We start from the raw sequence: 14,474 nt of genomic DNA on the forward strand, positions 1-14,474 counted from the left end.
GGCATATTTCCTGGGGGCATTGGCGTAAGGGGCATTGGCGGCAGTTTCAAAAATAAAGTTTGTTCCTGCTTGAGTGGCTTGTGATTTTGTGCCCAGCCAGACTGCAGCAGGTGTCAGTGAGTCTTCTGGAAGGAAAGGACTGGGAGATCTCTGGAGGACAAAAGTGACCTTGACTTCACTCTTACATTGCTGGTGGGACTGCAAATTGGTGCAACCATTATGGAAAGCAGTATGGAGATTCCTTAGAAAACTTAGAATGGAACCACCATTTGACTCAGCTATCCCACTCCTCAGTTTACACCCAAAGGACTTAAAATCAGCATACTATAGTAATGCAACCACATCAATGTTCATAGCAGCTCAATTCACAATAGCTAAACTGTGGAAACAACCTAGATGTCCCTCAATAGAAGAATGGATAAAGAAACTGTGGTCTATATACACAATGAAATATTACTCAGCATTGAAAGAGAATAAAATTATGGCATTTGCAGGTAAATGGATGAAATTGGAGAATATCATGCTAAGTGAAGTAAGCCAATCCCCCCAAAAACAAAGGTCGAATGTTCTCTCTGATAAATGGATGCTGATCCATAATGGGGGGGGGGCATGAGAAAAAAGCAGGAACTGTAATTGGGCAAAGGGGAGGGAGGGTGGCAGGGTGAATGGGGACAGGAAAGATGGAATGAGATGGAAATTATTGTCCTAGGTACACGTATGACTGCACATATGGTGTGACACTACATCATGTACAACCACTGAAATAAAAAGTTGTGCTGCAATTGTGTACAATGAATTAAAATGCATTCTGCTGTCATATATACCTAATGAAAATAAATAAATTTATTTTTAAAAAGTGGCCTTGACTGACATTTGATGGCACATAAGGACCACAGGTTCACATATGGAAACCTGTGAGAAAAGGGGACATGCAGATTGTTGTCCTTGGATTGCTATCACCAAAAATTTAATGCCTGTAGGTAGGTAATCACCACCATCTGAGAATGTAGAGTGGAGGCTGAGGATGTAGCTCAGTGGTAGAGCACCGGTCTAGCATGAAGAAAGCCCTGGTAGGGGCCTGTCAAGAAGTGTTTCTCTTATTTGATCTTTTGGGTAGTAGGTGAAAGATGGTACCTCCAATATTCCCCTGGATGGCTGTTGCTGTGTCAGATATAAGCTCGGTATTACAGTGTTATTCAAGAGAGACTGGAAATTCAGATTTTGGAAGAAAAATTTTTTTAATGAATTTTCAGACACAGGGTTGATTAATAAAATGAATCAAGGAAACATATTCAAACTGGGGAACCCTGGCTTTTAGGTCATGGGGTAGGCTGGTTCTTTCTGGTTTAGGATGCAGCTGAGGCTGTCAACCCCTCTAGATTCAGCCTTGCTTACCTGATAATTATTCTTTGGGAAAAAAACTGAATTAAGCTCTTCAAATTATATTCAAGTATGAGTTATACTGGGATGGGGACTAGAAATGATTTTCGTGCAAGATAAACATAATTTATAATTACCTATTAGGCTGTGAACATCCAGGGTTCAGCTGCGACATCTCGTGGCAATGAAAGCAACCACAGCAGTACTGGACCCGGAAAGCTTTCTTGTTTTCTCCATCAGCCAGGTGTTTAGAGTACATAAACCTGTGGCTTAGAGAGAGGAAGGGTGGGTCTCAAGAGAGAGGTAATAGACTTTCTATTAACACGGTGGGTGGAGTGAATCAGTGGAAAAATACAGATGCGACCAACCATGCATGTGACTGAATTATAGTGATTAAAATGCCACAGATGTCAAAATAGAGGGCTTACATTTAAGTTTCCTTATTTATGGAAATTCGATAGGAGTATTTCAAAAGGAATTAAGATTAGTATCAATTTTTATTAAATGTTTTATAACTTTATGGCCAAGTATTGACTCTTAATAATAGTGTTCAATATATATCGAGCAATAAATATTTATTGAGTGTGGCATTGTTCTACTCTATGTACATGGTGTCAGGTGTATTAGCATGTAAATCTCTCAAAAAACTTTTTGAGTTTTAGTTTGAGACAATGCCAGGGAATAAAAATACTAAATTATACTTATTCATTTATTAAATGGATATTTATTGTGTATGTGCCATGGATCAAGTTAGATTCTAGGATGCAATAGCAAGTATGATGTTTGTGCTTGCTGTTTTCATGGAATTTATAATCTAGTAGGAGAAGAGATATTGAGAAACCCTCCATAGAATTAGTTAACATCAACTGTTCTAAGTATTATGAAAAAAACATGAAGTATTGTGAAGATTGAAGATGTCACCTGGTTCCTAAGAAAGAAACATGTATATTGAGGCATAAAGGATGACTAGGAGAAGTTCAAGGGAGAGTGAGGGGAAGGGGCAAGAAGAAAATTATTTCAGGCAGAGGGAACAGCATATATGATGATTGGAAACAAGCTACTGGGAGCAGGTTTGGTAGTGAAGGCTAAACAGCAAAGGGGAAAATGGTCAGCAATGAGGCCGGAAATGTGGTTTGAACTGCGTCACAGAGGCCTTGATGGCTGTGTGCAGGAATTAGCATCTTATCCCCAAATCAATGTGCAGACATTGAAAAATCTTTAAGCAGGTAAGTGCTATAATTGGGCATTAAAAAAAATCACTCTAGGTATAGTGAACAAATAGATTGTATCTGCTTGAGAAAATAAACACAAAAAATTGAACATATAGAACTTTTGGACTACATAACTAAATACATAAAGAAATTGTGCTTGGATGAAATTTTAAGTTTTTGTTATCATGCAGAAGCAGCAGGAATAACTTCCTCATGCTTCTTTTTGCAGTGTATTTAGTGTCAGAAGCTAACAGATAAAGAAAACGATGTTTCACACAGACAAAATCTGACATATTATAACTTCCAAAACACAGGTATGTCAAACTGCATTCATTGCTAAGTAAATAAGTTTGGGTTTAAAGAATGCTTTTTTCTTGGTTTGCTTGGGAAAAGGATTGTAAGAGGGAAGGATTTAAAGTCATGAGTTGCTTCATGACATTTCAGTCAATAAAAGACTATATATGGGATGGTGTAACCATACAGCTTAGTTGTGTGCTAAGGTACTAGATTATACCACCTAGACTTATGTAAGCCTGTTCTGTTTTGTTCAGACAATGACAAAGTTGCTTAACAATGTGTTTCTCAGAACATATCCTGTTGTTAATCAATGCACTACTGTGTTTATTTCCACTGATAAAAATGATAGCTGGGCACATGCCTGTATTCCCAGTGGCTCGGGAGACTGAGGCAGGAGGATTGCAAGTTCAAAGCAAGCCTCAGCAATTCAGCGAGGCCCTAATCAACTCAGCGAGACCCTGTCTCTAATAAAATACAAATTAGGGCTGGGGATGTGGCTCAGTGGTCGAGTGCCCCTGAATTCAATCCCTTGGACTGCCCCCCAACCCAAATGATAGACTTCTTGGAGAAAGATTTATGGTATGCCAACTACTAGTTCTGTTACTACTGATCATGTGCTGAGAATTTCATTGTCAAACTCTCTCTGCATAAGCATACATACACACACACATGCAAACATATTTGTTTCATTTATTCTTCACAAAAGCCCCATGGGATATGCACTATATCATTTTTCTGATTTTTAAGAAGACCGATGCACAAATAAGTGAATACTTAATTGCAAATTGCATAGCTCTTTGATAATGCTGCTTGGATATAAAACAGTATTTGATTCTAGAGTTAGTTCATAAATATGACTCTCTTATATGCTTGACCCTGCATATCTGTGAGTTTTGCATCTATGGATTCTACCAATAAGTATCAAAAATATAAAGGAAAAAGTTGTATCTGTACTGAACTCATGAAGACTTTTTTTTCTTGTCATTATTCCCTAAACAATCAAGTATATCAACTGTTTACATAGAGTTTACATTGTATAAGATATTATAAGAAATCTAGAGATCATTTAAAGTATTTGGGAGAATTATATAGGTTAAATGCAAATACTATGCCAGTTTATATTAGGGACTTGAATGTCTGTGGATTTTAGTGTCCATGTGGGTTGGGAGCTTGGAATCAGTCCCCCATGGATACTAGAGGCAATGACTGTCAACTTTCTAAGATTTTAAATTAAAAGTTTAATTATGGGGAAAATAATAAATTTACCCAACAAAAATAAAAGTTATCCTGGTTTGAGAAAACTCAATATAGAGTAATAATTCCACTGTACACACTTTGGAAATGTTTAATTATAATAGAACTCTTCAGTTATTTGAATGATAAAACATTCTTAAGTATTTCTTTATGCAGTTACTTTTTCAGGATATTTAAAGTAATTTGATTTATAGATCCCCATTGCCTTTAATTCATTTTTTCCATCCTCAAAATGTTTAGTAGAGTGTTGTGGACATAACAGTTCAATTGAATTAAAGTAGATGGTTGCTGTGCATAGAAACACTGTAGGAGAGAAGAATATTCTTTTGTTCTACAACAAAGATGAAGTAAGAAAAGGTTACAAAACCTAGAACATAAAAAAGGGAGGTGGAATGCTTTTATAATTGTGTTGAAACGAATCCTAATGTTATGTATAACTAAAAAGAGCCAATACAAAAGAAAATAAAGGGACATGGAATAACTATTGAAACAATTAGGAGTTCAGAGCCAGGAGCCCACACATGTCCTTGGTGATGAAGCATCTTGAGTAGGAGACTTATTGTCCTGGGGGAAGTGTCTGGGCCCTGACCTGGTGCTTCTAGTAGGATTGATGGTAAAATCCCAGGGGTACCTTTTTAGACCCTTGGACCTGGTCAATCTTGGCTTTGGCATGGCATGGATCATTGAGATCATTTTGAAGTCCATCCCTATAAAAGACAGAAGCAGGCAATGGTAGATGGAATGGTCTCAGATTTATCTTCTGTGTTCTTCTCATATACTTTTAGATGCTAAGTATGAACTTTCAAACAGAACTGATTTGCTTTCTCCATTAGTTTTATTTTTACTATTAAAAAAAACCCTTCAGCTTTGAGGGAAGAAAAAAAAAGAAGGAATTCAGCTTTGGTCTTCTCACACCAAGATCTGAAATAATAAAAACTAAAGCAAAGCAGGCATCAAATAGCATAACTGATTGTCTTAATTACTCAATTATGAACTTAGTCCAAGTGCTTTTTTGAGAGTAAAACTTGTTAGGTGGTAGCCCCTTCATGAGTGACATGAGTGACAGAGAGTCCAAGAAACCTTTAAAACTGTATGCATAATTATATGTGCGTATTTGGGGAGAGTTATTAGATTTGCAAAGGCTTTTTTTGAACATAGAGCAAAACCCCCCGTCTTTAATGTATTTTTGGAGAAATCACATTTTTTCATTAATTCAGTAAATATGTGCTGAGAACATAATATGGGACAGGCACTGTTTGGAGGCTGGGTTACCACTGTGAGCCAGACAGATAAAGAATCTTCTTTCATTGAACTTACATTCCAAAGAGAATAACATTTCACAAGAAATGTCATGGAAATCAGTTAGAGAAAACACAATGATGGCAGACTGCTCAGATTCTAATCTCAGATGTATGTTACCCAAGAATGTACAGTGGAACAGTCGGTCTCAAGGTTTGTGTTTATGTAGAATCAAATATCTGGACACTGGACCTAATTTTTCACTTTGCTCTGGATTCTTTACACATTGTAGACATAACTGTGGTGTCTTGAATGATTTAGTTTCCTCCTCCTAAATGGTTTTGCAGCTTGAAAGTCTTTGAATACTCTGAAATAATGCATATTGGTACAAGGCAGTCCTGGTGCTGTGGGAATCTGACCATTTACAGAGCCTCCCCACCCCCTGCATGTGTTGTTTTCTTTGCTCTCTTTTGTGGCTGGAGTCTTGCTGGTATAGGTCATCATCGACTGCCACTGGGTGGAGCTATAGCATCAGGAGAGTAATCTCTCTTGATAGAAGCAGCAATTTCCCTGACACTTAGCCATTAATTTTCTCAGTTGTAATAGGTAAAGATTACTGATTTCCTGCAATTTGTGAGGGGCACTATTTTATTACTTATTTGGCTGTATTCCCTGAGTTCTTTTAAAGAGTCCTAAGGCAACTTTTTTTAAAAAAGAAAATTAGGAGTATTAATTTTGGTTTGACATTTTCATGATACCCTTGAAATGGCCAATCAGTAAGTTTCAAACCAATACTGGTAGTTACTGGGGTGGGTGTAGTGAATGCCATTGACATATGTTTTGTACGACCTTAATAACTGATGACATGACTTAAACTTTTCCTACACAGGGGACCATTCTGTGGTTTCCTGTTGAATTGCAGAAATTCTAAATTGGAATATTTCTCAAGTTTCATCAGTGCTTATGACTTGGAAACTACATCTAGAAAAATTGGTGTTATTTTAAATACTGGGTAAAAAAAACCTTTCAGTTTATATGAATATATAAGAATCATCTATTTTCTGTCTCTTTCTATTCAAAATCGACTTTATTTTTAGTACTTTAATTATTCTCTACTAATGGGAAATTCTTTTTTGAAAAATGTGATCTCTAAAATTATCTACTAAGTTACTAATTGCTAATATTGGAATTAGACAGTTTTTTAAAAAATCCAATTAAAATACTTAAATATTTGTATATGCTATACAAATTAATTTTTGTATGTACATTAATTTGTGATTTTATAAAGATTTAGTAAAGATTTATGAAATACCAGATAAGTTTTGTGAAGCAGGGCAGACAAGTCATTACTTCTTTACTGTTGCTGATTTTTCTAGTTGCCTGCTTTTTTATAGAAAACTGATTCTGGTTCATACAACATATTCATATGAATGAGAGAGTAAATTCTCATTTTAAAAACATGACTTAAAAAAATGTAAAAGATCTCTCTTGTGATTGTAAAATTAGTTCCCTACATTTTAGATTAAAATAAAAACACTTTTGGCCAAACAATTTCCTTTTGATAAATTTACTCTCTAGATACCACAGGCAACTTTTGTTGAAAAAACAATTAGATACATGGGCAGAACATGGGTTTTCTATTGAACAGACCTGACATTGAACTCTAATCCATCTCTCACCATGTTAGTCTAATGCAAGACAAGAAGGGGCATCAGGAATATCAGATCCCTAATATACTTAATAGAAAATGCCTTAAAAGGTGTCATGGATAGAATTTTGAAACAAGTCCTGTGTCTAGAATATGTTTCTGTTTGTCCCTCCTTCACAGATCAAATTGGACACATTTGCTTGTTTGGACATAAGTAATATTCCCAAGTCCTATCTTCTTTCACTCTTGTACTAGAAGGTGAGTACTCTGCACCCAAAGATGAAGGAGGTTTAGATGGAGGCCATTAAAATGATGAATTAATTTCTACCTCTGAGGGTTCTGCTTCTGTGGCTAATTCACAAGCATGTGTCCCAATTTTTGGCATATGGTGATCATTCTTGAGCATTCATTGAGTCATAGTGGGGTGCCTACTCTGAACCAGGCATAGTTTGCTGATTGATATCAGGGAGCTTAATTCTATTTGCAGGAATAATGTCTTATTCATCCTTAAATACACAATGCCTCAATATCTCTGTTTCTGACATCTTCAAATGTTTTTGAATGTTGTCTATTTGGTGCTCTAACGTCCTGATCTGGTGCTGTTGGTAGGACTGTGCTTCAGCTGTGGATGTTGGGGCATCTGACTCTGGTCTTCTGTTTCCTGTCTGGATTCATTTGTGCTCAACATGTATGAGGTGTTCAACAGCGGTCAGTGATTGTTGAACAAAGAAATAAAGATAGAAAGGCTGCACTGCAATTATTTCCTTTTTCCCTATAAATATGACTGAACTCAACTGAAGGAGAATCCAGAGAAGGGGATATGTTTCCCTCTGATGACTCTTTGATTTGAGAATTAAGAAATGAATTCTGAAAATGTTGCTCAGTAATACAGAATTTGTTGAAATTACTGAAAGAATTCTGAAATGAATTACTGAAAATAAATTACCGAAAAAGAATTACTGAAATGAATTACTGAAAATGTTGCTCAAGAACACAGAATTTCAAGATGGCCACACATAACTGATGTTAAATTTAATCAGAAGAGGCCAGTTTGGGAGTTAGGTATGGAATGCTTTCTTTTAAGGACTCTCCTCCATAAAGATCCAAAGGATTAAGATTTAAAGATTTAAAACTACTAGCTAAGTTAGATATGACTCATACTCTGAAACATTTCATATTAGGAAAAAAAAAATGATCTGATGTGCCTGGTTCAGATGTATTACTGAACATCTCTTCTGGGTGGCTTTTTATATTTTCAAGAGTCACTGGTGTTCTATTCTCTCTTTTTATGTGTAACTTTGTGCTAACAAACTTAGATATTTAGCTATACTATTTCAAAACCGTAATAGTCACTAGCATATTTTTTTTTAAATGAAGAAAATGGGGAATAATTGCTTCGTAATTTTTACTGGTCCTAAATAATAAAAACAGTGGTAAGCATGAGTGGAGGGAAAGCTGAGACCAAAAAATAAAACCTCAACAAAAAATCAGATGAAACAGAGAAAAATGAACTAATAGCTTCATTTAGAAAGAACTACCTACAGCCCCATGCCACCAGGCAGATGCTTTCTAATGACACCAGACAAACATGAGCTTGAAAAAATGCAGTTGAATTGGAGTGGCAGTGTTAATGGCCTGCACAGACCTAGCATTGTGACTTTGTTCAAGAAGGTGGAAATTAACTACAGATGGTTCTTGACTTATGAAGTTTTGATGTAGCTTTTTTTTTTTTTTAACATTACCATAGTGTAAAAACAATACACATTTTTTTTTATGTTTTAAATTCAGGTCTTTTCCTGGGTTAGTGATCTGCACTATGATACTCTCTTGAGATGCCAGGCCGATGAAGCAAGTTGCACTGGGAAGTCAGCCATGAGGTCACTAGGGTGAACAATGGGTCCTCCATAGTGCACTGGGTTCTAGTTATGAAGGTCAGTAGGTGAGGTGTATTTAATGCATTTTCCACTTGTGATATCTTCAACTTCAAACAGGTTTATCAAGATGTAAACTGGATTTCAAGTCAAGGTGTGTCTACACTCAATTTGATGTGTTAATCAGGTCTTCAATTGAGTTTTCTAAATTTGTTTTTAACTGGAGGTTTGTTGTCCTTGTCCATCAAGTCCAAAGATAAATGAATCTTAAGTATGCAAAGAATTGTATTTTCTCTTTCCATTTTGGAAAAATAACTCTCATTGAGATTAATGTAACTTCACATCTCTCTGTATCCCTGCTGCCTTCTGGAAATGCATTTTCTCCAATGCTTCTACGTTTAATCCTTTCATAGTATGCAGTTTATCTTTAACTTTGCCTCTGAGAAGTCACTTATATTTTTCTTAAGATATTGAGACTTACCAGATCATAAAGATTTTTAGAAAGCTGTTTGTCAGCTTTTAAAGTCCTGGTCTTGATTTTGGGAACTCTGTGTTTTTTCCATTCCTCATTAACAGACTGATAAGGCAGATATCTTACGATAAGTTTGGTGGGGAATTTTAATTTTTTTATCTTGAAATTTGCACCACTTATGTTTAAAATTGTTAAATTTCTATCGTGCCCTATTGTGGAGCAACTCTGTGTCTGTAGGTATCAAACCTATTAAATGTGATAAACAGTAATAATTTTTATTTGGTCATTTTCATTATGAAAAAACCCATAAGGCTCTTCAATACAATGGTAAAATCAATTATTGTATTTTACTATACTACTAAAAAATTCTAAATATTTGTTATTTTTAGGAGGCAGTCCAAAGGTTAACCAGATAAATCTGAGGTTATTGTAATAAATAATTCAAACCAAGACTAGCCAGTAGAAACAGATGGTGCTTCTGGAAGAACTTGAAAATTTTCCACTCTTAAATGAACATAAACCTTCTGCTTGGAGCTGTGCAAGTACATGGACTTATGTGCAGGCCTGTAAATCTATGTGGTTGCTTTTTTTTTTGTGGTCTTGAATCACATTCTTTTAATTTGATGCTTCTCAAGGTATGGAAAGCAGAGGATAACTCAAAACACAAGAGTACAAGTTCTGGTTATTCTCAGTTTGTATTGCTATCTTTCCTCTTCCCTCGATTGCTTCCTGCTTCTCTGTTTTGCATGTGAGAATGTGTATTCCAGGAAGAGGACAAAGGACATTTTAGCAAGCTCTTATTATACCTAAGCCTGGGTTTAACTCCCTAAATAACTGAATAGGCATATAATCCCATGGATTTCTTAAGGTAGCGAGTTGAGTCTAGATGGATTACTGACATTTTTTTTTCTTTTTTGAGCCTTTTCAAATGATTAGCAACACTTCTGTGGACAGTCGTGTTTGAGAGGTTACAACTGGTTTTGATGAATAATCTGAAGCATGGGGAGAATAACTAAGCAAGCAAAGAAAGAAAAGGAAAAATGAAAGAAAGCAAATGAGGTGAATGCACGTGATAGCACTGCTTTGAAATTCATTTTTTAAAATTTTTACCTTTGAATTGACATTTGTACTTATTTATGGTGGATAGTATTATAATTTGATACAAGTCTACATTGTGTAATAAAAAAATCAGGATATTTAACATTTCCATCTCAAATGTTATCGTTTCTGTGTGCTGTGAACTTTCAAATTTTTTCCTTTTTATTATTTTGAAATGTTGTCATTGATTATAGTCACTCCATTCTGTTTTTAATCATCTATTCATGCTGATGGGTTGACTTTATGACCTCTCCTTTAAGAAAAGGCAAAGAGAAGTGAGCGTGATGAAGATAATCTTGCTAAGACTTTTTTCTTAAATGTGGGTAAGTATAAAAATTAGAGAACCATGTGGAGTAAATATAGAATATGTAATTGTCACCTAAGTTATTGGTTTAATTTTATTGTTAATTTTAGTAACTGGTAATCTCTTATTTATCTACAACTGAATAAATAATTTCAAAAGGAAATAAAATTACACAAATACATTGTCTGAATACTTATCTCCTAGTGAGATGCTGACACTAAAAAATATGTGTTCACTGTATTAGTTTTCTATCTCTATAACAAAACACTTGAGAAAAACAACTTAAAAGGAGAAAAGATTTATTTTGGCTCCTAGTTTCAGAGGATTCAGTCCATGGTCAGTTGGTCCTGTTGTTTTGGGTCTGTGGCAAGGCAGAACATCATGGTAGGAGTGCATGGTAGAGCAAAGATGCTCACCTCATTGTGATCTAGAAGCAAAAAGAAAGGGGAAGGAGCCAGGTCCTAATGCTTCCTTCAAGGACATGCCCCCAATAACCTAGCTTCCTCCCACTAGGCCTACTCACTGAAGTTTCCACTTTCTCCCCATAGCATCACTGGCTGACCTAGCCTTTAACATATGATACTCTGGGAGGCACTTCTGACCCAAATTATAACATTTACCTAACAATGGTCTGTAAGTGGAGAAACTTGACCATTAGTACCTTGCTGGTGGAAACGTAAGATGGTTAGCTACTTTGGAAAACAGTTTGGCAGTTTCTCAAAAATCTAAATATGTGATTACTCCAGGGCTTATCAATTGTGCCCTGGACATCTATCCTGGAGAAATGAAATCTTATGTTCACAGAAATGGATAGCAGCTTTGTTTATAATAATTCCCAAACTGGAAGCAGCTCAAATATCCTTCCTTCAACAAGCAATGATTAAACAAACTGTGGTATGCTATACCATAGAATACTGCTCAGCAATATAAAGAAAGAAACCTAGTTATAGATGCAATAGTATGAATGAATCTCAAAGAGAATTATGCTGGGTGACAAGAGCCAGCTGTCAGAGTTTAAATACAGTATGATTCCATTTAAATAACATTCTTGAAGTGGCAAAATTGCAGAAATGGAGTACAGATTAGAGGATGGGTTTAGGAGAAAGGCAAGGGGAAGTGGGTGTGGCTATAAAAGGATCACTTGATTGTGCTGTGGTAGGAGTGGTCTGTATCACGGTCATTATTCTGGTTGTGATATTGTACTACAATTTTGTGAATAGTTTTGCCCAATACCATTGGGCGAAATGGGTAAAGTGTAATGTGTGATCTCTATATTGTTTTGTAAAACTGCATATAATCTACAATTTTCTCAAAACAAAAATTTAATTAAAAATACATAGTAGGGTGTACAGAAGATAGCTCAATGCTGAATTGATGAATTCAGGGATATATTATAAACTTTCTTTTTAAAATTAAGTCTATTACCTTGAAATTTTGGATTATATGGTACAGAATCCTGATTGTGAAAGAGATATAATTTTGATTTTTAGTGCTAAAAACTGGGTTTTGCCATATAGCTATAACATTTCAATTGTGAAAAGCATTGTATTGTATTAGTAAAGAGAAAAGGTAAAATAAAATTAATATTCTCTAATGTAAATACCTAAACTCACAAAGAGAGCAGATATTGTTTAAGTGATTTTTCTCTTGTATGTATTTTCTTCAACATAGGTTAAAATATAGTTTTAAGCTTTTCAATAAATTAAAATGAGGTAAAATTATTATCCAGTGAACTTTTGGTCAAAGTTAGCAGAGTATCCTTTTCACAACGTATTGCCTAATTTCTACTACTTTGGCTCTGTAAATGGCATTGCCATGGAGAAAGGTCCTCATCCATCTTTTTTTCCCCCTAAGTCAAAGTCAGGGGAGAAATGTTTTTCTACATCTGTAGGTGTTTTGTATGTTGAAAGAGCCAAAGAGATCAAACAAGTAGTGTGTCTACATCAAATCAAAACAGAGAATTAAGAAGTACAGTATCCAACATTCTAAGTTAGCTGACTATGCCATCCCACGTATCTAAGGAAACTGATTTATTTTACCAAACAGTAGACTGTATTAAGTTGTCACAAACTTAAATTAAGTTGTCACAAACTAAAACACAATGCTCAGTTGAGTTTTTCATCTCATAATTAAAAAGCATCAAAATATCTTTCTAGTTACTTAAAGATCAGTAATGTTTATATATTTAATCAGGTCCTAATTGATGCATCCTTTCAACATGAACCATTTGATAGCTATTTCTTATTACTACTTTTCAAATCCAGCTTAATTTCTCTTGGGATATTAGTTGACATAAAAAGTCATTCTGATTCTATATTGGGATTTTAAAAATTAGAAGAAATATGCTCTATACCCAAATATTAAGATATTCAGAACTGTGGTAGATTTATTAATTTTCATTTTTTAAAAGCTTCTGCTAAATTCACTCACTTATTTGCAATGTTTTCTAACTGCCTCCACCCTTAGCTGATGGACAGATACTTGATTTCTTTTAAAATATCTAATCTCTTCTTGACTGATTGTCATAAACTCCTTGACAAGTATTTTTGTTTGTTTGCTGTGACCTGTGACTTTCAGAAAGGTTGCACCCATGGGAGCAGTGATGATTATTATAGTCAGAGCTGTTTTTCTTGTGCTTTGTATTTCTCTTCAAATAGTATTCTGATGACTTTGGTTAGAAGGGAGGACATATATTCTGATATTTCTATTCTCTGTGTTATAAGATGCGTAGGATTAAATGAGTTAATATATATAAATACTTGGACAAGTGCCTGACACATATTAAATGTTATATGTCTTAGCCATTATTATTATTGCATTTGCTATTATTACTATTATTTGCTTGGTACAATTGTTGGTGAATGTTTTCCAAAGCTAACACTATGATAACCTTTTAAAACTCATTTTCAAGCATGTTGTTATAATCTCAAATAGCTACACACACATGTACACACAACACACACACATACACACACACACACACTTGATTTTAGTTTTAGTGTGCAAGGAAGTTTTTAAAAAGTCTTTCAAACTAGGTAATACAGCAAGCACACAGAATATTCCACAAAGTAAAAATATAACTTAATTATTCATTACAAAGCAAATACCCAGGTAAGCCACTCAGATCAAGGCATAGTACATGGTCACCTCCCCCAAAAAGTTCCCTTCCACATCTCCTTCCAATAATCGTCCCATCTATGCCTCTTAGAGTTAGTTAATGCTATTACCTAATAGCTAATAGTTACTATGTAAATATGTAAACACTACTGCTCTTAGAGTTAGCTAATAGTATTATCCTGTCTAATAGTATTATCCTTCCCTTGCTTTTCTTTATAGATGTATCCAAGTACATGTCTGTAATCTCTATTTTTAGTTTTACCTGTGTATAAAACTTTTTGTAAATTAAATTGATATAAATTCTTTTGTATTTAGCTCCTTTATCTCAATACTTTTGTTTGTAAAAATAATTCTGTGTTGTTGTCTGACTTCAATTGTTTCATTATCATAGTTGCATAGAATTCCATTGTCTGGATTTATGACAATTTATCATTTTCTATTGACATTTGTATTGTTTTCAATTTTTTTGTATCATGAATGTCTCTATAAACATTCATGAACATGTCTTTTGGAGCACATATATAGACATTACTATTGGTTACGTACCTAAAAGAGGAGAAGATGAGTCATAGGATATACATAT

The sequence above is a fragment of the Spermophilus citellus genome (assembly GCF_964194105.1).
Source record: "Spermophilus citellus genome assembly, chromosome: 8".
Taxonomy (NCBI): Eukaryota; Metazoa; Chordata; class Mammalia; order Rodentia; family Sciuridae; genus Spermophilus; species Spermophilus citellus.